This window comes from Falco rusticolus, chromosome 6, assembly GCF_015220075.1.
Source record: "Falco rusticolus isolate bFalRus1 chromosome 6, bFalRus1.pri, whole genome shotgun sequence".
Classification (NCBI taxonomy): Eukaryota; Metazoa; Chordata; class Aves; order Falconiformes; family Falconidae; genus Falco; species Falco rusticolus.
Window position 1 is genome coordinate 55,632,968 of NC_051192.1, and position 26,542 is coordinate 55,659,509.

Consider the following 26,542-nt stretch of genomic DNA (forward strand, 5'->3'; position numbering starts at 1 on the left):
CTTAGGCAGCAAAGAAAATGACATCACACAGGGATTAGTGCCTTGTAAAAGAAAAGAAAAAAGTGCAAACAAATAGGTAGACAAATGGCTAGTGAACAGACCAAAAAGTTACCATGAATTTTGAGAATAATGTAGTGCTGTTTGCACCAGCCTGTGGCAAAGGGTCTAATTCCAGGAGTTACTGATGCCCTTGGAAAGGGCTAGCACCCACATTTGTAAAAAGGATCACACAGGTGTAGCCAGGGTGTAGGAAGGTGTTGATTTAAAGGATGACTTTAAGGATTAAGTCTAGCAATTCTTGTATTTTAGCAAATTAATAAGCAACAACTTAGATGCTGTAAATTCCCATATGCATGTTCTCAGTCTGCTGCAATCATGAAGTCATGCATCTTAACCTAGTCTGTAGTAAAAATGTCTTGAGATAACAATTTTATTTCACATTTGAAAAGGTCTAATAACACTGAGCTGTTCTGGATCAGCTGAATCCTTTTAATTCACTGGGAGACACACATGCCCAGCTGCCACTTCAATTTTTAGATCCCAAAGAGCACTGATAACTCAGAAACAGTATAAATTCTCCAGACACTCAATTACTCAGTGACAAAGTCTCTTAGGTGTACCTGAGCATGTACTGAACCACCCAAGGTCCCAACCTCTCAAAGAAGCTGTTGGAAGTTAGCTGCATCAGGACAGAGCCCAGTTCCTTATCTTTATTATTATACATCTTGCAGGTCCCCCTTCAGGTGGGTGGTCAAATGTCATTAGTTACATCTGTCCTCCATCTAATTAAATTTGAAACCTAAGTCCTCAGAAGTCCTCTGAAGAGACATAGCTACCATCAAGATGCCTTTCTATTGTAGGTCTTTACTAACAAGATCCAGTGAACCTCTTGCACCATCCAGAAGTTTGTTAGAGTCCAGTTCCTAAATTTCCTGCATCCTGGATGAGCTTTTCCTAGCCACCTAGGTCTAGAGATCATTTCTTGATTTTCCCTTTTACCCGTGTATTGCCCTGATGCATATTCATTAATTCATACAAATTGAAGGGAAGACTAAGAGTACCCCTCAGCTCAGTGACTGCTCATTGGGATGCTGGGTTTGCTGATGGAAAGATGAGCCCACGTTGTAACAGACGTGCTCCACAAACCCCAGTCATCAGTGTGGTCCTCATGTGGCTGAGGCAGCTAAGAGACTGGAAACACTGAGGTGAGCAAAGCCTGCAGAGGAGACTTTCCACTCAAAACAGTGAGCAGGCAGGTAGGCATGCAGGCACGGTGCTGCCACATCCGTCACCAGCTGTGTTTCTACTTGTAAATTACAGGGGAACAAGACCTGTTCCTGCAGTCATGCAGATTTGCTTAGTTGCTAGTGCATGCTGTGGTGTAATCCTGGCCCATGCCAGACAGTGCTCTCCCATACAGAGTCCAGTCTCGGGTGTCACATCCATGGGACTGTCATCAAAGGCAGCCTGCATGAGGTGCATCACAGGTAGAAAGGCAAGTTGCATAGGCATGAGGCCTGTAGAGCCAGAGAGTGGGTCTTGGGTCATTTTATTCACTGGTAGAGCCAGAGCATCCTCCATGCAAGCTGTGAAATAAACACAGGTTTAAGTCCAAGCACGCAGAAGAGGAATCTGAATTTGGGCCTAGCACTTCCTAAATGGATATGACAGCTATTATCTCATAGTTAAGACTTCTCCAAGAAATGTGAGTTGAAGTCATTGGCTTTTCCTCCTGGCCCTGTCAGATGGCTTTCTGGATGATGTCTGCTCTGACTGGAACTCTTCAGTTCTGAACTCTGCTGGCGCTTTGTTTTGGGGAGTGAGAGGCTGACTCGGGACTTTCCTTGGGTAACGAAGAGCCTGGAAGCTTCCTGCTGGCACTGGGATCGTACCTTCTCCTGCCCTTGTCAGCATCTTAAAGGAAAAAAGCTGGTTGTTCCCTACCACTGACATGTGCAAGAATTATAACCAGATGCAGCCCGGCTGGCTGATGGCTTCATGAATAATTATGGCAAACACAGCAGAGCTCTGCGCTTTGGTCTCGCCTGTTCTACCAGCTTCTCCTTGCCAGACTACATCTGCCAGACTAAAAAAAGCATCCCTCAGTTTGTTTAAAATATTTTCAGAACAATTGGATTTTTCCTACATTAATTAGCGCATGTTTTGTTTTATGAGTCTTACACAGAAAGAAGCTGGGGAATTATTTAGCTTAAGAGAAAATATTAGAACTTGTCAAGATCTTTGCTGCTGTTGTTGTTGTTGTACTATGTTCTATTAATGCAGATGAGCAACAAATATGCTTCTATAAATTGAATCTGACTATGGCGGCCCTAAGAATAACCCAAGGCACAAAACTAGGGGGGAAAAAAAAAAAAAAAAAAGAGAAAATGTCTCTCATTATTTTACTATAAAAATCTTAATTAGTCCCAAAGGTTTTTGTTATAAAATTCAGGTAGGTAAGGCATAGAAACTTTTTGTCAAGCAGCCTATGCAAAAAGTAGGGCAGTGACACAAAAAGAGTTGCAAATGAAGCTAGATTTGTATTCTAACAAGTGAAATATTTATAAACCTACAGAGTTATCTGGCCATGGAACAGGTAGGGTAGTATAAATAAATTAAACTGCAGAAATGAATAAATACTTTTAATTGAATTTATCCTTGAAAATTAATAGGATTCTACCAATCTTTGAGGCAAAAACTGTCCATACGTTTGCTTCTATATTACAGGGAAAAGATTATTAGTAGCTTGTAGTATGGTGGTTGCAAATTAAATCTGGAAGTTTGCAGCAATTTGAATATCATAGGGAAATTATCTTTCCCTGTCTGTATCTTTCAGCCTCCACAGCTAGGACTTTAAAATTAGGTTTATAATATTTTCACTTCCCTGAACTATTACCCACAGCTATACTATAACTAATCTAAAAGCTCCAGTTCTAGAAATGCACAGAACAAATCAGTAAATGCATGATAGCTTCTGGCACCTCATGACAAGAAATCGGTGCTTGAATGTGACACCTAGAAAAACATATCTTGAATTCCTGCATTATATCTCAACTTGACCTCTGTTTACAGCCTGTGATTAACTGTTCATACAAAACTGTGCTCCATGCCAAACTTGTATTTGGTGTATGCACTGAAAACAAAAAGGCACTTTGCTTACTCAAGTGGTAAAGGCATCTGCTTCTTTTAAAACCATTCTGGATAATCAACTTAATGTTCTCATTTACCTTTGATGGGATTCAGCATACATTTCTGGCACACTAATCATATCTTCTTTTGAGACTTAAAACCTGTACTCCAATACTTGAGTGTTTTGATCATAAAATTAATAGGTAATCTTATGAACTACTTCCTATAGGTTTCTCCAGCCTCTTTCTTCAGAAAGCTAGTTGCAGTCTGAACAAGGCAAGGACACCTTCTTTTGCGAGTGACAAAGGTGTAATCCTTACCCTTTTCACAAATCCCACATGGGCTGAGCCATGGGATGGGTGTGATGTCAGGAGGTTGTACATGTGTGCAGAGGAAAAAACCCAAATATCTATGGGCCTTCAGTACTGAGGCTAGGTGGGGTGGCAGTTACCCACCTTACTCTTCATTGCAAGTCTAGCCCTTAAAACCTGTCTTATTGATTTCTGTATACAGATAGGTAGAGAATGTTATAAAAGGCTGATCTATGACTTCGTATTTTTTTAATCCTGTTATGTTGCACAGGGAAACAGGATGCACCTTATCTTCTGGTCAACTAAACATTAGATCATACTCCCTTCCCAGTTATGGCCTTTAACCATTTCAAAAAAGACAGGGGAGGGAAACAAATAGCAGTGGGAAAAAAGCAATCTTTATTTATGGCAATACAGACATCAAAATTGCTTTCCCCAGCTAGAATTCCAGAGATGCACAAGCATAGATCAGTAAAACAGCAGTTCCTGGTAGGTTTTGATACTAAAGAATGGACTTTTCCTCAGGCATTTTCTTCCCCATCAGCTCACACAGCATTTGCTGTTTATTCACTCAGTAGTATTCATTGATCAATTACTCAGCTGTACTTGGCGTTAGAAAAGTAATAGTTCACTGGTGAACCCGAAAGCAGGCAACATTCTTGTATTCAGTCTTTGTGCTATTAAATACCTGTGCACTCCGATTTATTTTCTGTAATCTACCAGATATTTTATAAGTGATAATCCAAGATGTTATCTGAAAGAAGTGTTCATTCTTTCAATTATACTGACATGAGTTTGTTTTCTTTTTTTAAAGGTATACCTCAATAGTATAGGGGATAGTTATTTATTTATGGGGGTAACAGTAAGAAAGTAGCTTTCGATAATCAACTGCAAAGCACAGACCTCTGGAACTGGGATAGTTTTGTTAGAGGTTGTAGACATAGGATGTTATCTTCCATGTGTATCAGTCACTAGTTGGGATGATGATACTTTTGGAGTGTTCAGAGAATCAGAGAATCAGAGAATGGTTTGGATTGGAAGGGACCTTAAAGATCATGTAGTCCAACCCCCCTGCCATGGGCAGGGACACCTCCACTAGACCAGGTTGCTCACAGCCCCGTCCAGCCTGGCCTTGAACTTTTCCAGGGATGGGGCATCCACAGCTTCTCTGGGCAGCCTGTGCCAGTGCTTCACCACCCTCACAGTGTTACACAGTTACTGAATAAATTGCGTGTGTGTGTGTATATATTTATATTTGCACACACACATATATTTCTAGAGCTAAAGAAATGAATACAACCTAGGAATGGTGCAGTCCTCCAAACAGGAAGTTTGAAAAGCTAAATTGCACAAGCTGTTGTGGTAACAACACTAATGTAGAAAGGAGAAATCCCTGTATTTCTAGCTGGTAATTCTGTGCCAGTGTGTCTTTATAGAAAGACAGATCTACCCTGAAGACCTTAAAAATATCTTAGGAAGAATATAATACAGTAATAAAGGAAAAGGGAAAAGCATTTCATAAATAATAGCACAAGTATAATATATCTCAAACATTTACAGAAGGGAATACTTTTAATACATATATTATAAAAGTTCAAAAAGCCTTGTGCTAGGGAAAGGCCAATTGCATAAAGTTTTCTCTACGTTGTATTCAAAATGTAAAACTTAGCAAACTTAATTGTTCTTAGAATACTGGACCGTAACTCGCAAGACCTTTATGAATATCAAAATATTTGCAGAGTTTGGCCAGCTGATACCCCTGAGAATGTAACTCATAGATACTTTTCTGTGTAAGACAAAATCTAACATCCATAGCAAACCCCAAAAGCAGAAAAAGCAGGACACTTACAATCAAATTTGTGCAAGTCTATGCTCTCTAGACTGATCAAGTTAGTTGTTGTAGGAGTCCTACAAAATAAAACAACATAGATTTTAATGTCATTTCCTGTAATCAAAACCTTCTGGACATGTCTGGGGGGGGTGGTCTCAATTATGTGCTTTTTTTTTAAATAACTTTTGTTTATTTAAGATGAATTTTAATTCTGGGGAAAAAAATCAGCCTTCAAGGCTTGTGAAGGTGTTTGTTTCAAAGTGTGGGTAAATATAATTAACAGAGGGGGTTTTAAGCTAACTAAAGTATAATACCAAAAAATATTCTTTTACCATTACTTTCACAATCCATAATCCTTGTTCATATGGTCAAGCATTACATATTTATTGACATATTCATTAATATCACAATTAGATGCCTGCCTCTGTCTGTCTGTCTGTCTATATATCTATCAATCTGTCTGTCTTTATTTGGCATTATTCACTGCCAAATTCTGTCTATTGCCTTCAACATCCAAAAAGGCATGCTTAATACCTACATGTTTGCTTTTTCCTTGGCCAGTAGCTATCTTTGTTCACACTGACTAATTTGAGAGACCAGAGAGACCAGGGATACTTCAGTTCTCCCACATGGGCCGGTGTTTACGGACTCCATCCCTCCTAGTCAGCCAACATACCATAATCTGTGCGAAAGTGGATTAGTTTTTAAACATTTGAAACAGGAGACAGACAATGGATCTTTAAAGCATCTTCTGTGATTCAGTGCAGACTGGTATTTTATAACTGTGAGTCAGACAGGATGCAGCTCAGCGTATGCTCTCTTCTACATGCAAAACAAACTGTGCATTAAATTGGGAAGAACAACTGAATTTCACAGTGGGAAGAATGCGTCAGATTAAAATGATGCATAATCATAAATGTACGATACTGTGCTTAGGTGCATAAAATGCTTCAAGAGAACGAAGTGCTAGACACAACTATTTAAAGAGCTGTTTATTTGCTTTATCATTTACAAACAGGTGAACAGGGAAAAAAAGACTGGCAATCTCCCTCAAATTAATTTTCAGCTGACAGGTCTCTTGTATTAAGGTGATAAGCAACTTGTATTGAATTACTATACAAAAAGTTAACTATCTAAAGAACTCATGAATCTAAGGTTATCTAGAAAACAAGAAAAAAAATGGTATTAATGTAGTGGATAGTGATAAGAAATGTGTAAGTGCTATAAGCCAGATAAGTTAACCATCTATTGTAAGGGACTGCAGAAGTCCTTTAATTGAACTCTAGAGCAATGCTTGAAATGTGAAATTTTTTTTCTCTTGCTTGGCAAAGCTTTCTTGTTGCAAGGTACCAAAGTATTCTCTACTAATAATTGTTACTCAATCTGCTTTATAAAGATCATTTTTCCCCCTTTGGTCTGGCAAACTTTAACTTTGGAACAGGGACAAGTACTTATTTTTCTTGTTTAATTGTACAGAAAATTTTAACCGCTAATTTTCTAAAGGCAGGGTTGGCTCAAAGGGTTTTCTTTAGGATCAAAAAAACTCATGTGAAATTCCTCTGCCTGACTACCATATCTGTTCCACATAGCCCCTTTTACCCTCGTGTTCCCCAGTTATCTTTACAGAATACATCTTGTTCTGGTTACCTGCTGGTAGCCTTGTTGCTCGTTTTTATTTAGACACCATTGGTGTATGATGGGACCGATGAAAATATCAAAAGACCTGAGGTGATGGAGCTTGTAGATTAGACAGAGAATGTAGAGCGTTGGTTGGATCCCATATTCCTCAATGCTGGTGATGTCCTCAAATGGTGAAATTCCCTTGGCCTGACTGCTGAATTGCTCTTAAACAGGAAGAACATTTTTCCTCACAGTAGGTAAGGTTACTTTTTCATTTTAAAAACTGCTTGTTGTTCCTTCCTCAGCTTTTGCTTTTTAAATGTTTTCATGCATTTTTCCCCCGAACAAGCCCTATGTCATCTTCTGCAAGTTTTCTGTTTCCCCACGCAAGATTAGACATTCTCAGCTTTGTCTTTCAGGGACAATAGTGGAAAGCAGCTAACTTCATCTGCATACCGTGAAGAGCTACTGAGAGCAAATATAAAGAATACTCTTAAAGAAACAAGTAGGACAAAAAGGTCTTTTACGCTGTATTGGTATCTTATTAGGTCTGATTCTTCAAAGTCTAACTCTTTAATTTCCAGTCCTGCACTATGTCACATGTCATGACCTTGCTAAGTGGGTGGAGATCACAGGGGGAAAAATAGGAAAAGGAACTGAAGAAGGAAGAAGAAAACTACAATTACAGTAGTAAGGACAATGAGTAGTTCAAAAGCAGAGTTTTTGTTAATTTAATGGATAGGTTTCTTTTTTTCTTACTTGATTGCAGCCTAAGTGGTGTCTTCCACAAAAGCCACCAAACAATTCAAATGTTTCTGTTGAGTAATTGAATGATCTGCTTATTGAAATTCATCTATTGAGTAATTGAATGATCTGCTTATTGAAATTCATCTGTCTCCTGCATCATTCCCCTTTTTCTATCCCTGTTTTTTTCCAGTATTATTAAATCCTGAGCTCTTAAATATCTGTGTTTTGGTACTGTAAACATTTTCACAATCTTACATTCACTTGGATATTGTAAAATAACAACATCTTGCTATAATATTCACATAATATAACATCCACAGAATGCTGAAATCTGTAGGACTGCAGTGGATCTGATTTTGAGGATCAGAAACAGAGAACAATGTGAATTGGGCTGATACTACTTACTAAGTCTCTGTGTCACGCGTGCACATGCAAACACAGAAGTTATCCTAAAAGCGAATTCTCATAAATATCTCCGAGATGGTATTTTACAGTCATTGTAAAAAAAAAAAAAATAGAGGTCAATGTACATGTTAGATTATGTCTGCTGAAAACTATATGGTGCTCCTGCATAAAATATTATGCTATTAAAATAAGAGAAAGAACTTCAGACTTGATGTTTTTACATGGTTGTTACAGAAGACATTGCTGCATTAATTTGCACTTTGTGCTGCTTGCTTACCTGCAGCTATTGTGTCTGAAAAAGCAGCGGATTTCAGCTTTCTGTTATATTTGGCCTACAACTATTTAACAGCCCTGAATACAGGTCATGTAAAGTTGTAACAGGTAGCTCTTTTGAAAGTGTGAACTCTGCATTGACGAAGATGGCCAGAGATGTATCCATCAAGACGTCACATTCGGGAGTGCAATGAAAAAACAAAAGTCAGTGCAGTTCCCAATTGCGTTGCTTTAGCAATGAGGTCCTCCAGATGTCCTGAACATCACAGAGACCTTGTAGATGACAATCTGCCCTGATTTATCTGCTGGGAGTCCCAGGGCACCAGTGACAGTTGGAGCCTACTGGAAACTTCATCCTGAAGCTTACTGAGACATCAAGCGAAACGTTTAATTCAGGTAACGCTGAATAGTCCAATATTAGGTATAATGCTTGACATTTTCTTCCCTGTTACACTTGTCTACACATAGATTTGCAAGACAAAATTTCTTCTGTTTCTTTTCCAAATTTATGTCTTTAATTTATTGAAGCCCAAGTTACAGAGGAAATCTAACATGAAAGAGAGGGGTTTGTTGTTTTCAGAAACTTGATCTAGATCTAAGAAAAAAATAGTTGGAACAATGAAGGTAACAAACCCTTCAAACCTTTAGACAATGAATATACCTAGTCCTTTGAACAAAAAAAAAAGAGTAACTATTAGAGCTTTTTTTAGTATTTCTGTGTAACCAGAGGTTTCCATTTTATTTTGTTATTGTTTTTTATACACTATGATCTATCAGCTGAACAGAAATTTAATGAAAATATTCCATGTTCATAAACAATTTCAAAATATTTTTGAGTTTCTGTGAACTATGCAAATGAGTTCAAGTATATATAAAAATATATTTATTTGCATATACATCTACTTATGTATATATGAATATAAACATACACAGAGAGCAAAACAGAAGATTTCCATCATTTTTTTTGTGCTAAAAATATCTTTATCCAACCATATTTTTTGGTTGGTTTGTTTGTTTGTTTTTACAAGAAGAATCTGCAGACAGAGTCAAATGGCGAGTGGAGTTAGGTTAAACTATATGAAAAAAGTTAGCTCCTGGTTCCCTGGATGATGGAAAATCTGAAGTACTAGAAAGGAATAAAACAATAACAATATATAGCTTTAATGACCCGGTTTTTGTTTAAAGATCTCAAAGCACTTTGAAAATGGAGATGTTGTCACTGTCCCCAGAATTAAAAATGTGAAAAAGAGACATAGTGAGAAGATGTTTGAAACTGGCCACTAGGCTTGCGGGAGAAGGAGATGGGAATGCTCTGCATCCTCCCTGTCTTCACTTGCAGCTCTCATCATGTTTAACCATGTTTAAGTGTGACAGGGTTAAAAAGACTGAGAGGAAAAATAATGTCTTTTTTTAACAGTGCTGTTAAAAGTTGTTTCTAGTTTGCCGCTTTGACTCTTTATAATGTTTCAGTTCCTCAGACCCAAGGATTAGCCTTTGGTTGAAAGTTCTTTCTGAGTCTATGAAAAAAGTATATAAATGAATGCACCACAACAACATTATATTTCATTATTCTTTGCCCTTTACTACATACAAAAAGTCTCATAAATAAGTTACAGAGTGCAATCCTCATCAACACAGCCTCCAGCACTTCTCATTTGGAGTTTCACTCATCAAAGGGCACTCTACAGTGGTGCCTGGGCTGAGGTCATGGTCCAGGGGAGAAGAGACTTTCTTCACACAGACAGATGATAAAATTGTTCTCTGGATTCTGATTCACTGAGAAAAATAGATTAAGTTTCATAGTTATTTTCATACTGTGAAAATCTGTGATAAGAAATCTGATCTTGACAGGTGATAGCTTTTTTCCTGTGGCTGAATAAGATATTTGTGAAGATAGCAAATGTTGATTTGTACATGTTTTCCGTGTGTGCGTTAGAATAAAATAGAACAGAATAACAGGTTCTTATCAGATGTAAATCAGTGTAACTACACCAATATACATCAACTTTCCATAAAGTTACTCAAAGCAGAGCTGCTAGAAAATATCTTTCTCCTCATAGATTTCTGAATGCATACATACATACATATTTATACCTAAACGGGTTATTTATTTCCATTTAGCACAAACTGACATTTTTACTTTTTGAAATCTTTATGGTGGCAATTATATCCAACTGCTGCTCGAAATACTTCAGGTGAAATCACCCCTGTCTATTCAAGAAGGAGGAAAATTGAATGGTTTATACTGCTTATTGCTCTGATTATCCTTGTCCCACTGCTTTCTTTGTAGTTTAGCAAGTACTAAGACACATAATGTGGATGTCATCTAGAGACTTTTGGCCCCATTGGTGCCTAATATTTGGCTTCCACTTTTGGGGAGATAATTTGAACCTGGAAAATTTTTACACACTTTTCTTTCATTCTTTTTTTTTTTTTTTTTTTTCCTGCAAGATTTATATTGCCATAAAAATTTCAGGACAGGGTTCAATTGGTTTCTATAGGGATTTTCCATGGGATTGCCGTAAGGAATCTGTGAACTATTAACATGTGATTGTCTGACAGTCAAGCTATACTGGGAAGTTGGGCTGAATTCTGTTTTTCCGAAACACAAAAAATCTAAGTTGATACATGATTCCTCTGGATTGGATTAAGTTTTATAAAGACTTGCAAGCTGGGAGACAGTGCTTTCTCAAATTTACTGAAGAGTTTAAGACCAGAGCTATCAAATAATTGTACTTCATCAAGAGGAATCCTTTAGTTTTATCATTAAACAGAAATAAATCCCATGTTACTCACATATGCTGCTGTTATCTACTTAAGTATACAATTACAATCCACATTAAGCAGTAGTGTTGGTATTCTACTTCATTCTCAAAACCTACTGTTTTCTCTGATGGACTTAGGTATAGTGCCTGATTATTGTTCTAAAAAAAATTCTTAATAGTGTCAATAGTTTTCTCTATGAGAAAGTAGAGAAATGTCTTGATTCATTCTGAATGCAGAAATGAGTGCAGATACTCTCTTAAAACCATAGCCTACATTCTGGATGAAGCTTTATTAATTTTAAGCATTGAGTCAGACAAGCCAATATGAATGGTCATTGTTAGCACCTCCTACAGCCCCAGAGAGAGAGGCTTTCTACAGGGTGATACAGGTCTTAGATGAACGGATCTCTTCAATAACTCATCTTTTTCCCTGGACCTTAAGAGGAATCTGCACTAATGGTTATCTTGTAGGTTAAGTTTCAAAATATGAGCAAGAATGAATAGAAGCAGGATCTATGCTTCTATTCTGTTTTTTTTAACAAGTATTTAGTGTCTGGGAGAGGGAGTGTGCCTGCTAAGCTAGTAGTGATTACAAATGCATATATGGAACTTTGCAGATCCATCTCTAATTGACTAGGTGATCCTGCTGCTTTACTTACAATGGTGACTTGTAAAACTGTTCTCCTTTGCCACGTGAGGCATCTCCCCACAGCAAGCCATCCCCTTTGTATTATGTGAGTTCTTTTTATTTTGATGAATGTAGATTTAGCAACTATATCTCAAAGTTTAAGGGTACGTGCAGCATTATGCAGCCCACTGTAGTCTGCTTTGCTGCTTTCTGACTTTCCTAGGGCATTCATCAATTTAGTTGTAGAATTCCAATCTGGCTGCTCAGTTAAAACTTGTTCTTCATATTGTGGTGTTACCAGTTTTGGTCTTCTTACTCCCCTGGGCTGCTGATTTGCATATGGTTGACAGTTTATTTATGTGTTCCTTGTGGGTTTTTTATATAGTGTTAAGGCTCAAATCTGTTTGGAGGAATTTGTACACAAGCAGAATTAGTTAGCATCCAACTCTGAAGCTAATAATTAGAGATGAACAAGTACACAAGTACCCATGCTCACCTCAGGCTTTCTGAACCAGCAGAATAATTAACCAAGCACCTCAGGCATGCTTGCCTTAAGAAGAAGAGGTCTCCAGAAACATAACATTACAGTTCTGTGAGGCATCAAGGCTGTTTTCCTTGGCTGAAAAATATATGAATATATTCCCTCTTCACTTTGACTGACACATGGTTTCCATCTAATTGCTTCTTTTTCTTAGATCTTAATCATTTGCATCACACTACTGAGAAAAAGATCAAAGATCAGAGGGTGAGAAGATATGAAGCAGATTTCTTAGCTGACCCATTGTCATGTATAAAGATGAACATAAAATCTGAGGCCTGTAGAGGTTCATCTCTCCCTTAGCAGAAATGCTGGAACAGTGATGAGACAAGGGTTTATGATTTTTAACTGTTTCATGAATAAGCAATCTTCAATCAGCAGAGCACATTTTGCAGGCACTATACTGACTAAAGAAACCCACTAACTAACTTAGGAATTGTTCTTTATCATGTGTTCTGTTCTTATACCAGGAAAGACAGAAAAAGAGAAATATTATTAAACAAAATAGGGGAAAAAGTAAAATATATTCCTTCTATCATATTTCTAGAGTATCACAGTGTTACTGAACTTATAGTTTTCTAGAGTAAAATACTAAATTAATGTTTTATTTATTTCAGATTTAGTGCATATGTATGTATATGTGATGTATATGTGTGTATGTATGCATGTCTAGATGTATGTGTTCAAACATAATTGTTTCTATTAACAGAAGCATTTTCATGTCTTCAATCCATAACTATTGGACATCAATACATGACACAAGTTGTTGTTTTACATGTCCATATCTGCTTCTTGCAATACACCAGGGGTTATGATGAATGAGGATGTCAGATCAGTGTTTGGAAGCATTCAAAAACACAAATTAAACTACAGTAATTATTAATAAATGTATATAGAACAAATTATTCCACCTTATAAATTCATTATTTGTCCATTACTTGGGTAGTGTGTGCAGTATATGTTAGAAGTGGAAAAAGTGGAAGGAACAAAAACTGCTATCACAAATGCATGGAAGATCTTCTCTATAAGAAGCAGTTCAATAGCCTAGGTGTAATCACCCTGGAGAGATGGCTTGGAAGAATATGCTGGGGGAGTTTCTACAAGATTAGTAGCATGAGAGGATGGTAGGAAATGACTGCTCACTGTCTTTTCAACTATGAGAACTAGGATTCATCAGATGAAGATACAGGAGATGACAAAGCAAAATTAAGATCTTTGTGCAACATCCTTCAGACATAAGCAAACACTTTTTACTGAGAGTGGTGAAACAGTGGAACAGATAGCTAAGAGGGGTTGTGGAGTCTCCATTCTTGCAGATATTCATAACCCAGCTAGATACAATTCTGAGCAACCTCCTTTAGCTGACACTGCTTTAAGTATGGAGGTTGGTTTCAACAATTTTCAGAGGTCCCTTCCCTTTCATCCCTTCTGTGAATCTGTGAAAATGCTTGTCAGATAATATGTATGAAAATGCTCATTTAGTTTCAAGCACAACTACTTTCTGGGGTTTTCTTCTTGGTTTCATGACTTACTACAGCACTTTTCATCTTCTTGCTGTCAGTGGTAGACTGTGCAGCATGTTTATGTGTATACAACATAAGAAAGATCTGGAGATTATGAAAATTTATGACTCAGAGATCAGTATGCTGTCATGATTTCACATCTCATAGTCATGTCTGTAGGAAAGGTAGACCAGACACACTGTGAAGCTTGAATAGCCACAGATGCACAGTATTTTGTCCTTCACAACGTGAAGGAAATGCAACTCTCACATTGTGGCTAACTTGTCCAGCACCATGTTGTCTTCACTAGCTATTACCTCAGTCAAGTCAATGAACCTTTGTTGGAAAAATTTTCTGAAGTTACCAATGCTTATTTATTGTAGCCACCTTCAGACTGCAGGACATTTACTTAGCAGGTATTTTAATACAGATACATCTGTTTATAATGTTTCTGTGCTATAATTAAGTAGTTAAGGGGAGACAAATAACAAATAGAAATGTCAGGTAAGGCCTCGCTTCTCAGCCTTGTGAGAACACACATGGTAATAGTCACATAGGAAAAAAACCCCACAGGTGAGACCAATGTTATTGTGAAATTTGTCTCAGAATTATTTCAGGTGGGGTTCCTTTTACATTGGGTTCAATTTAATCATCTAAATCTGCTAGTAAATGTTAGTTCTTAGATGTGCCTATATGTTGACTGGGTTTAAAATGGTCCAGAGAGGAAAAGAAATTAATTGAGATGGTTCAGGTATACCTTTGAAATCTCTTCAGGCTCATATTTATGGAATTACATTCCTCACTCCAGTAGACCACACATTCTGTCTTATTTTTCCCTATTAAAACAAATGTTAACAACAGTATGACAGAAGGTTCTGAAGCTGATAGCCTCAGGAGAATTTGGAAATGTTCAGAAGCTGTCCAGATACCCTCAGAAACCTTCCTTTGTGTACCTGCTCAAAACCTGACATTTCCACACTGATGGCTGCTACCCAAGAAGTGTAAAATGTTTGTAACGCTTGGCTTCAGGTTTCATTGACAGCTGATTCTCTCTTTCAAAGGACTGAGACATATGTGTGAGTCAAAATTAGATATTTAGGGCCAGGCATGCAGCTGAAATAAATTGGCATACTTCCATTAACCACTATTGAATATACCTGAAATTATACAGGCATGTGATAGGCAAAGAAGTAATGAAGAGACAAAAATTGCCATTATTGCACTTGCAGTTGAATATCAAGCTGGTATTTACTGTGATAAATCACCTTGTAAACAATGTTCACTGCTAATTGCTCATTTTTGAGGCTATTAGTAATGTAATATTTTATTTAATTGTTTGATAAATTAAAATTTTAGTAAATAAATGTTTAAGAATAAACTAAGCTTTTAATACCAACTAGAATCATAGAATGATAGAATCATAGAATCATTTAGGTTGGAAAAGACCACTGAGATCACCAAGTGCAACAGTTAACCTAATACTTCCAAGTCCACCACTAAACCATGTCCCTAAGCACCACACCTACACATCTTATAAATACCTCCAGGGATGGTGATTTCACCACATCCCTGGGAAGCCTCTTCCAATGCCTGACAATCCTTTTGGTAAAGAATTTTTTCCTAATATCCCATCTAAACCTCCCCTGCTGCAACCTGAGGCCATTTCCTCTTGTCCTATCACATGTTATCTGGGAGAAGAGACTTAACGCCCACCTGGCTACAGCCTCCTCTCAGGTAGTTGTGGAGAGCAACAAAGTCCCCCCAACCCTCCTTTTCTCCAGGCTAAAAAACCTAGTTCTTTCAGCCGCTTCTCATCAGACTTGTGCGTCAGACCCTTCATCTGCTTTGTTGCCCTTCTCTGGACATGCTCCAGCACCTCAGTGTCTTTCTTGCAGTGAGGGGCCCAAACCTGAACATCATATTTGAGGTGTGACCTCACCAGTGCGAAGTACAGGGGGACAATCACTGCCCTAACCCTGCTGGCCACTTTGTTTTGGACACAAGCCGGGGTGCTATTGGCCTTCTTGGCCACCTGGGCACACTGCTGGCTCAGGTTCAGCTGGCTGTCACCCAGCACCCCCAGGTCCTTTTCCAGCAGGCAGCTTTCCAGCCATCCTGCCCCAGCCTGTAGTATTGTGTGGGGCTGGTGTGAACTAATAGCCTACGAACTGCTTAAAGCCGTTCGTTCTGGTTTTATTTAAATGATGGAAAACAGAGACTCCTCACTACATAATAATAGTAATAATAATAAATAATAACAGCTAACACATGGCAGCCAGTACAAAGCAAGTGGCATAGAAGAAGCTGTACAGTACAGCCTGCATTGTCTGTGAACTGTGTGCTGTATGCATCAATCATTTCTCATCACTATGATAGAATATAGTCAGCTCATCCATTCAGAGAAGGTAAACAAGGCTATTTAATCTCATCCCTACTGGCAATGCTTCCAGAGTGTTTCCATCAGCATATGGTTCTTGCTGGTCAGAAAATACAATGTTAATGTTGCAGTGCTCCCCAGTACTGTACCACTCTTCTAGAGTGGTTTTGAATGGGTTTACTCCAGTCTGTAGCTGGTTGCTTGTAATTTTAAAGATTCTGCAGTAAAACCACACTATGGCCAAAACCAGGCTGCTCTTACAGTCAACCCTCTTACTCTGGTACTGGACACATTCAGAGAAAAGAGAACTACAACACAGCACCAGAAATTTGACATGGGGGTATTACATCCCATAATGCCACAAAGGGTTTGCCAAATACATGTTCCAGCAACCACAGCATGAATCAAGGAACTCACAGAAGACCTATTCATAGAACCACTAAGAAATATAATTTTAAAAATGCTATTAAATAACATTATTTGGGGATATTTTCCTTAAAGTAAGTGATGGAAAATGTAGGTCATCCTGGATTAAGAAGTCACTCTTTTGACGTTCTAATCCCCTCTCTAGCACAATTGTCAACATAAATTTAGTTTGGACTTTATGAATAGTATAATATGTTTTTAAATGATGAATGAATAATGAGAAATGATCCTGATCACCAAGAAAATAATTTCATCACAATATATCAATTACCGTAAGAGATTATTCCAGCTTTCCAGGATACAGCACTCTGTATGTTTCAGTGTGCTTTTCTAAGTTACCTTCTGTACAGTGACTGAGCCTAACAAACGACAGTAAGAGCATCATACATTCACTCCATAAGTGTATAACATAACATTCATTAATAACATTAATATTCATTATTTTCAGCACTTCCCTTAGAAACACGGTAGAGTTTCTGGTGAGAATATAACAGAAAAGCTATTTTTTTTTTCTCTCTTCTAGATGATAATTAGCTTTTTTTCCAGGGCACTGAAATAAGCAGAAGGCTCAGCTGATCTGGTTCTGCTAAGCACTTGCTCTAGTGAAGGTGTAACTGATAACAGAAGATGCAAGAGGAAGGTTATGCGATTTCGACTAGCCTGTTTTATCATTGCTCTCCAATGTGGGACAATGCCAAAGCAGGGCCATTGACTGCCTGGCATAATGATGAAAATAATCTTGAGCATGGCTTGCATGTCTTGGTTCTCCTTGCTATGAAGTTTAGAATTTCATGTTTCATCCCAAGGAAGAACAAGACTGGAAATAACTTTTTGTTTTGCTTTTGGTTTCGTTTGGTTTGGTTTTTTTCCTGGAAAGGATCTAATCTACTTGGTATACATAGATATTAACATCCATCTAGGTGGCATCTTTGCAGATGCCCATGAAGATGATTGCATGTGTGTGTGAGAGAGGGTGCGTGCGTGTATGTGAGAGGGAGTCGGTGTGTGTATGTATTTAGAGCAGCCAAAGTATTTAAATGTTCCTTCTTCATTGCTAATTTAAGTAAGAATTGAGGCTTCTTTGAGATGCAGCTTCCAGTTAATTTTAGAACTCGGTTGATTCAAGCACCTTCTAACTTCAAGAAAAACAATCACTATAGCACAGAGATCCTATCAATCATAGCAAGGTTTGCATGCTTATTTAGCTAGCTTGTAATTAAAGGCAGCTAAAAATATCATGCATGAATGGCAAGTTTCTACTTTTTTATTTAGCTCATCTCCTTCAGAGAGAAGACACAAGTCCCATCAATCACACAGTTGGTAACTGAAGTCATTATCACTAAAATTAAGGCAATTATATACAAATGAATATTAATGAATCTTCCAGACAAAATCCAGGTCAGTTTCCAAGAATTTTAATAAAAATATAGAGAACTCCTCTTTTCCATTTAATCTTTTGTCAAATAATCAGTACCAGAAAGGACACACCTTTTGTATTAAGCTAACATCATGGATCAAGGTTTTAATGAAGTTGATAACAGCATTTTTTCATCGTGGTGCAAATTGATGTGTTAATTAACATTGTTCTCACAAAAAGTGACACAATGTTACACTAACTTAGCTTTGAAATCATCATTTCCAGTCGCCATGAGCTCTGTTGTAAGAAAAAAAAGGATTGTCAGTGCATTGTGCATAATCAGATGAGTGAAACAAGAGTGCATTGTTTTAAAGTCTAAAAAAATTACATGATCTGAACTCTTACAGATCGATGTCTGTGTCCCCCACAGGAAAGACCACCAGACAGTTAGTGCCCTCCTGTCTAACTCAAGTCATGTTTACTTACAGCCAAGCTAAAGGTAAGGGAAAAGGGAATAAGTCAGAGTAGCTTGCTTTGAACTGTGCTTCACCCCATGTCTTTGGAAACAATCTTGATAGCTTTAATGTAGGTTGTGGCCACTGTTAACTGCACATGGATACACAGCACAGTAGTAGAGGCTACTGCATCTCTGAATTATTTAGGGAGGTAGAAGGTAAGGCATTTCAGGCAGCTATGATTAGACTCACAGGCCAATGGCTTTAGGAAAATTTCCCCGTTGTAGATACCAGCCTTTCATTTTGAAAGTACACTAAAAAGTTATTTTAATTTTCATATATGTATCTATTTGATGTAACTACAAGCCATATTGGTGACAGCAACAATGAAGTTGTGCATTTATACCTTCCCTCATTAGCACATTTTAAAACAGAGAGTGAATCACCTGTCATTGAAGTGCAACAACCTCTCAGTTGAATGTTCAAAAAAATGTGGGGGGTGGAGGGGGAAGACCTTTTTTTACATCCTTTACAACGCTTTTTTTCTTTTGCCTAACTACATGGGCAGATGGAGGCACTGCTATATGGATGTACACTTGAATAAGAAAGATCAAGTTCAAAGTCTTTATTAGTATAAGGATAGGGGGAAATTAGGTAGGTAGAATGTAATCACAGGAGCTGGTGCTTTGTTAAATACAGGAGTGAGTAAAATAATTGTTTACCTTGTAAATCACCAGTTGTTTGCTATTCTGAAATTACCTTATACTTCAGCCTTGGCAATAAACAGGAGTATATTGCAAGGAAACAAGAATTTTATACCTACAGAGAACTCATATTTCACATTTAATCTTCAAATTAGCAAAAGTATCAAGAAAATCAGTCTACCTTCATTTTGAAGTATGCAAAATGGAGATGGATTTGAGAGTTAACATATTTGGTGACTGCAAGTTTCTAAAGTCCCAAGAATAACTGCAAGTGACCCATGTGAGTTTATAACCTGTGAAAACACTAGCTGAGCAAATTCTTTCATTTAATCTGGTAACAAAATGAATTGTAGATAGATGTTTTGTTTTATAATAATTGATTGTCTTGTTCAGTGAAAGGAGTGATTTTCAGAAATAACAACTGTTCATGGTCACAAGTATTCCCAGCTCATATTTTTTCCCCCTAATGGAAACAAAACTTTGTCTTTAAAGACAAGATGTACTTATAAATATTACATATGACTTGGTCCTGCTGAGGAACACTTTCAAGCAAATAAGACAGAAACAGACAAAAAAGCTAGAGGGATAGGTAAGCAGTGGTGGGAGGAAACAATAATTTCAGAGTAAGTCTGAGGTTCTAGTTTCACAGGTATTTATTTTGGCATCAGCGTTTGCTTGTACATACCCTAAGCTTCACTGATTATCACTGTCTCATCTCACTCCCTCAGACACACCAGTGAAATTACTGTTTGGTGTCACACTGTGAACAACATCAGAATAGCTAATTCAGGTTAAAAAACCTACAGCTTTATGTTGCTGGTTTTTGGGGGGCTTTTGGTGCCGAGAGAAATGACTGTAAATGTATGGCTTGTTTAAACTTGCCCTGGGATTTCTGTATTGCTTTATATCATAGCAAGGAGGATGTTAGTGCTTCAATTAAACAGTTTAATGGTCACTTCAGATCAAGGTAAATTAAAGATGTTCATGAAATGCTTGCAGTCCCATGACAGTTTTTTTGGAGCCAAATCTTTTTCCAATCCTTATTCAGACTGAAAAAGTCCTGAAAAATCCAGAAAATCTCAACTAACTCAGCAGAATTATTATTATTAATATTATTGATAGTATTACTATTATTAGGGACTTCATTTAGACTATACATATATCTGTATTTAATTTTAGTTTTTAAAAATTCTCAACCTATTTTACTACTAAGTCAAAATCAAAAATCAAATGAAAAAGCTTTCCACTTCAAAATTTCAGCAGGAAAAAGGTAGGTAGTTCCAAAATGAGTGCTTTGAACTTTTCTTTTCTTAAACAGAGTCTTGTTAAAACTGACATTTACCTGTAAATTATTTTAGGTTTGATATGCTATAGTTCCACTCACCTGTAACTCTTATGTTCATGTGTTTTATAAAACTGCCATGGGTCTGTGACCGCAGTTAGTTTTGATAGGTATGGTCACATCTAATTAAATAGTTGGCTTGTGGCTAGTATGACAACAAAACAAGGCTTCACTTGTCAAGGAGCCTTGCATTTGCTGTGGGCAAAGGTCAGGGACACAGAGAATTACTGGTTACCAGTTGACATGTGGCTACTTTTAACTCTTTGATAATTTCCTGTGTTTGGTCTCTGTGTCTCAGCTTGCATTTCCATAACTGCAGTGCTGGTAATGACTATTGGGAGTGACATCCTGAACTGCTGAATTCAGGCACTGTTAAGGTCAATCGTTACATGGTATTATACTTTCAGAAATGCGTTTCCTTGATCTTAAACCTTTTTGGTCTGCTACTATGTTTTTAGAACTATTTTTTTCTGATTCTGGGACTGCATTTGTTCACATCTGATTTGCATCCATTTTACTTAAATATTTATTTTGCCTAGCTGTTTCCTCCTTTCTCCATTTTCTGAATCAAAGCACGTTTTTTCTCAGACTCCACTTCAATAAGCTAGGCAAAGTAAGTTATCTTATTTTTCCTCATAAAAAAGCCCCTGTGCTCCCTATAAAGTCCTATTGGATCATCAGTGCAAAGTTTCAGGCCTATCTCCCCTTTCCTGTGCATGCACTGCCAAGTCTTGACAGCTATGGTCTCAGCAGTGCCTTATGCAATCACCTTACTATTGGAAATACTTCCTGAGATGTAGCCTAAAAGATCATTTGATCTTTCCAAAGATATATGATGTTAATGACCCTCAACAACCCATATCCACTAAAAGCCTTTCTTCTCCTCTCACACTTCTAATAAGTGAGTTCCCAAAGAGTAGGAGGGATTATTTTTCCTTTAGATACACAAAAGACATGGGACTTTGTAATTTTAGTCTCCTTCTGTTTCTACTACTGCATTTGTCATAGCTTTCTGCTCCTTTTAAATGGTATTTCAAGTATCCAGTACATCTCCTCTGAATTGCCTCTTGACCCTCTGACAGTCATAACTATTACTAATGTGCTTCTCCTTTTGTGCCAAATTCACAAAGACAATTATAATTAAAACAAACAAACAAAAAAATTTTGTCTACTTATTTTTGTGATCATTACTACAGTACTTTATGGTACTTTGATCTTTCTCTTGAATTGTAGACCCCAGACCTAGATGTGGTATTACAGTGGCAAGCTTGCCAATCCTATATATGGAAGCAAGTTTCCCTTGATATTAGTCATTTTGCTTTCTCCCCTCTCTTTCAGCTTCACATCTCCTGTCCCTAACTGGCTTCTGGTCTTTCAGTAATGATGAAGAGATGTTATAATGGGACAAAATTACTGCACACACCACCTCTTGGGAGCCCATGATAGTGCTGATCCACAACACTCTTTCCCAGCTATCACAGCAGAGGAAGGTAGGAGGTGTGTGTATGAATTCTTTCTGTATTTTCATTTAGTTGTAGTGTTCTCCTCTGTGGTTGCATTTCCGTGGTAGGCACTGAGCTCCCTCTACATGTTTTTTCAATCAGATAAAACACTTCTGGATCCTGCTAGATGCCACTAGATGAAAGGTACTAGATGAACATAAGTCATTATCATTAACTGCTACAGCTCTCAACTACAGTTAAGAACCGAGAAACTAAACCAAGCTGTTAGGGACCATCTTAGTATTGATAAAAGAAAATAGCTGACATTTGCTGCTGGCAGTTTTACTTAGAGATACATGTCTGCTAGTCTGAAAAAGATATCGGCTGTGTGAAGTCTGCAAGATCTCAGAGGAAGCAGAAAGAAGAAAGACCTGTAAAGGACTGAGGTATTTTTTCTTCATGCTTACAGAGAGCTTCTGAAACACTAAAACAACTAATGGGACTTACTGGCAGACACTGGTAAAGGAACTGCAGGAAAATTTGATCTTCCCTGTTACGAGTCATGACCTAGAATGTCACAGCTTCTGCATGAGTAGCCGCATAGTTGTAAATAGAAATGCTTCAGATGCAATGCTGACATTGAATTCAACACAGAAAGGGGCAGATATGGGAATGCTTGAGAAAATATTTAATTTGCCCATGTTGTATCTCTTTTGAAAGCACTGGACCTGAACCACAGGTGAACTTGGCTCTCATTCTTTAAAATATGCATCAGCTACAGCATGATATACATAAATAAAAATTGTTAATGTGTTCTACTTGCAGAGGAGAAAATATGGAACTAGAAAAAACATTTAGGGAGAGAAGAAAATGCTAAATATTTGCTCTATACTTGTGTAACAAAGTTGCCTACTTATGATCTCTATTTTCCTGATGCTACATTAAATTACTCATAATTTTAATTGTCGAAGGAATTCCATCATTTCATTTCAAAACTCTCAGGAAAGGCTTTCTGCTGAAACTTCATCAAAAGTATCTCAATTTCAGGGCAGTTTCAAACCAACCCAAGGAGCACAGTTTTTGAGGTGGAATGGATGTGTCTTTGAATTCTGCCTACATCCAAATCACCTTGTGCCACTGATTTTTTTTCTCAGTTTTGGTGGTCTTTCCTATGCAGGTTGTAATTCTGCATTCCTCGCCTCATTCCCTGAAGTCTTCTGGATTAAAAATTACATGCCTTTCAGATATTCTTCCAGGTGAATGCCAAAGCGGCTCTAGTACTTGAAGAAAGGAGAAGGATTTGGCCTCAGTCAAGCTTTTAAATATTGCCTGTTCCAGAGGTATTGAAGTAGCCACTGCTTGTTAGAAGAGCTGGGTGGGGTTTTTTTTGTTGTTTTATTTGTGGTGGTTTTATCTGTTCAGCACAGAGCTTTGTATTCCTAGACAGGTGCAGTAAATGACCTTCTGGAGAGCCATGTTCCCATTTTCCATATAAAAATCTTCAGTTGCAAGATCAAATTAGGTTCTACCTGGACTGGTTCAGCTCAGTCTAGGTTCTCAATTTTAAGATAAATAAAATGGACTGAGCTGCAGCCCAAAGAGATCAGTAATAAAATCAGCTGCTTCTCCCAGTTTTGTATCATCAACAAAGTTGCTGAGGGTACACTCTGTCCCATTATGACCCTTGGTGAAGCCATGCTGACTACTCCTGATGAATTTCTTGTCCTTAATGTGCCTGGAAATGGTTTCCAGAATTAGCTACTCCATCACCTTCCCAGGGACTGAAGGGAGGCTAACCACGCTACATTTCCCTAGGTGCTCCCTTTTATCCTTCTTAAAGATAGGCATGACATTTACTTTCAACCGGTCTTTGGGCACTTCCCCCCATAATTGTGACTGATGAAAGATTATTGAGAGTGGACTTGCAATGACATCTACCAGCTCCCTCAGCACTAGTGGGTACATCTCATCAGGGCCCATGGACCTAAGTATGTCCTATTTGCTTCTGTGTTCCCTGACCCAATCCTCTCCCACCAAGGATACATCTTCTTTGCTCCAGTTACTCCCCTTTGTCTCTGGGACCTGGAATTCCTGAAGGCCAGTCTTGCTAGCAAAAGCCAAGACAAAGATGGCATTAGTACCTCAGCATTTTCCATGCCCTGTGTAATCAGGCACCCAGCCTCACTGAGTAATGGGACCACATTTTCATTGGTCTTCCTTCTGTCACCTGTGTACTTAGAGAAGGCTGTCTGGCTGTCTTTGACATCCCTGGCCAGATTCAGTTCTGATTGGGTTTTAGCCTTCTTAACTTCATCCCTGGATGCTCAGACAATGTTTCTGTACTCCTCCCAGGTTACCCATTCTTGCTTCCACGCTCTGTATGCTTCCTTGTTGTGTTTGACCACTCAAATGAGTAAAGACAAATGGCTTTCAGGATTGAAAAAAAAAAAAAGCACAGATTTGAAAGTTACAGTATGTTTGAAATACTGAAACTATATAGAGCTCATCTCCTTTTCAGTAAAAATTAAAGACAATGGGAAGAATTTGGATACCTCATTATTGACTGCTCAGCCTCTGCTAAAAATCCATCTTTTCTGTAAAAAAATGCAAATGTAACACTCATGAAATGAACTCTGTATGAGGACAGATGGAACTAATACTGCCTATTGCTTTGGAGAAATATTGCGCAAAACAGTATCTCATTACAACACCTTTGCAGGGATTTGGGAGTTTGCTTAAGAACAAAATGGGTATTTATGTTCATTGTGCTTTAAAAATCATATTTTAAATGAGTCTTAATGAAAGACAGCCTGTGACCTTTTAGCTATTTCAGTGCTATTGTGGGAATGACTTTTTCATTTCCTTGTGATACTTATGGTAGCAACTTCTACTTTTTCTTTTTTTTAATTGACAGTAAGTATGATTAGGAATACAATAGCACCACCTGAGGCACAGTAGCTGCCTAGATGGCTTGTCAGTTCATAAATACAGGGTCAAATTTAGCCTTGCTTTGAGTAAGTGTACTTCAATTATTTGTTATTTATTATAAGTTAAGTTCTGACAATATGTTCTATTCCAATAAGAGAAAAAAAATAATAATCAGTCCCACAAAGGATTCACAAGCTAAGAAGCTATTTTTACAATTCTAATTCATGTTCTGTTTATTCACCCAATTAATTTAGTCCTTTAAAAATTACACATAAAGAAGGCTAAAAGTCTGTTCTTACATATATAGATATCTCAGTAGAAAAAACCCTGAATTTCGAGTGCATTGAAGACCCACAGTGGTTTTCTGAAAATAGTAAAGGTGCTAAGCGCCCGTTTTGCCAAAAAGGCTAATAAGCAAGAGACTCATCAGAGGAGTAGGTCTGATGGTGAGAGTTGACTCACCAGGAGTGTGGTGCCAAAGTATTAAATCAGAGTACAAATGTAATTTAGCTAAGTGGGTCGGATTCATTACACTTGTAATATCAGACTGTACTGCCTAGAACACGATTCTTTCACATTCAGCTGGGTAAACTTAGTTAAAGAGCTGACTGAGTACATAATGTAAAAATGCACAAAACTGCTGAGGTCAAATGGAAGATCAGCCTGTTTTGGCTGCTGTACTGTCTGTCTTAAATGAGCATCCTGTTGTTGTTTTGCAGGCTACCTCTTGGGTATACATTTTGGTACTTAATAGGGACAAACAGAATAAGTATGGTATGCCAATGCAGGAGCAGGCTGGAAACTAGGACCATGCGTGGCAATAAGTTAGCTGAGGGGAATGTGCTCGGGCTTGTCTAGACAACAATCAACATGATGAGCTTGTCTAGACAGCAATTAACATGATAAGGCCTGTTTGCAGAGCACAGGGGAGCGGGAAACGGATGGCGCCAAAGTTGGCGCCAAGGAAAGGCAACACCTTGCTGTTAATTAGCCGCCAATCAGGGATTGCCTAGTATGCAAGGGTTAGCCTCAGGAACCAATTGGTTTAAGACGCGCAGCCTTTGAAAGTGTATATAAAGTTGTGCTCCTGTACAATAAACCGACATTTGCTTGCATCAAGCTGCGTCCCGTCTCCTCATTCGCCGCAAATTGGTGACCCCGACGTGATACGTTTAAGGATCTAACGTGAAGGGCTCTCGAATCGCCTATCTGAGCGACATGCAGCGAATCCCACAGAACTTTGAATGATCTGCTGAAAGGAAGCAGGAGCCGGCCATAAATCCCTCCGGAGGTGAGAGGTGAGCTGTGGGGAATCCGTAATGGGGAATCAGGCTTCGTCCCCAGAAGGAGACGTTTATGAGCTTATGAAAGGTCTTCTTAATAAACATAAGAAAAATATCTCTGGACAAGACCTTAAAGCAATGCTCAGGTGGGTGCAAGTAAATATGCCCGCAGTGACTGCATCTACAATTTTTACGCGGGAACTTTGGGACGACACAGGGGTGAAATTATGGGATTCTGCGACAAAGGGCAATACTGAGTCCCACCGTCTGCTCTCTTCGTGGAGAGCTATTTTTGAGACTATGAAAGCAGAGGAAGGAGAGGAGGAGGAATCGCAAGCTCCTACAGCTCTTTCCTCATCAGCCTCTAAGTCACAGTGCTCTAGACCCCTGGGTGTCAATGCAGTGGGGTATCCGCCAGAAGAAGATCCTTTTGACCCAGGACCGATAGACCGTGAAAAAGAACCTGATTTATACCCTCC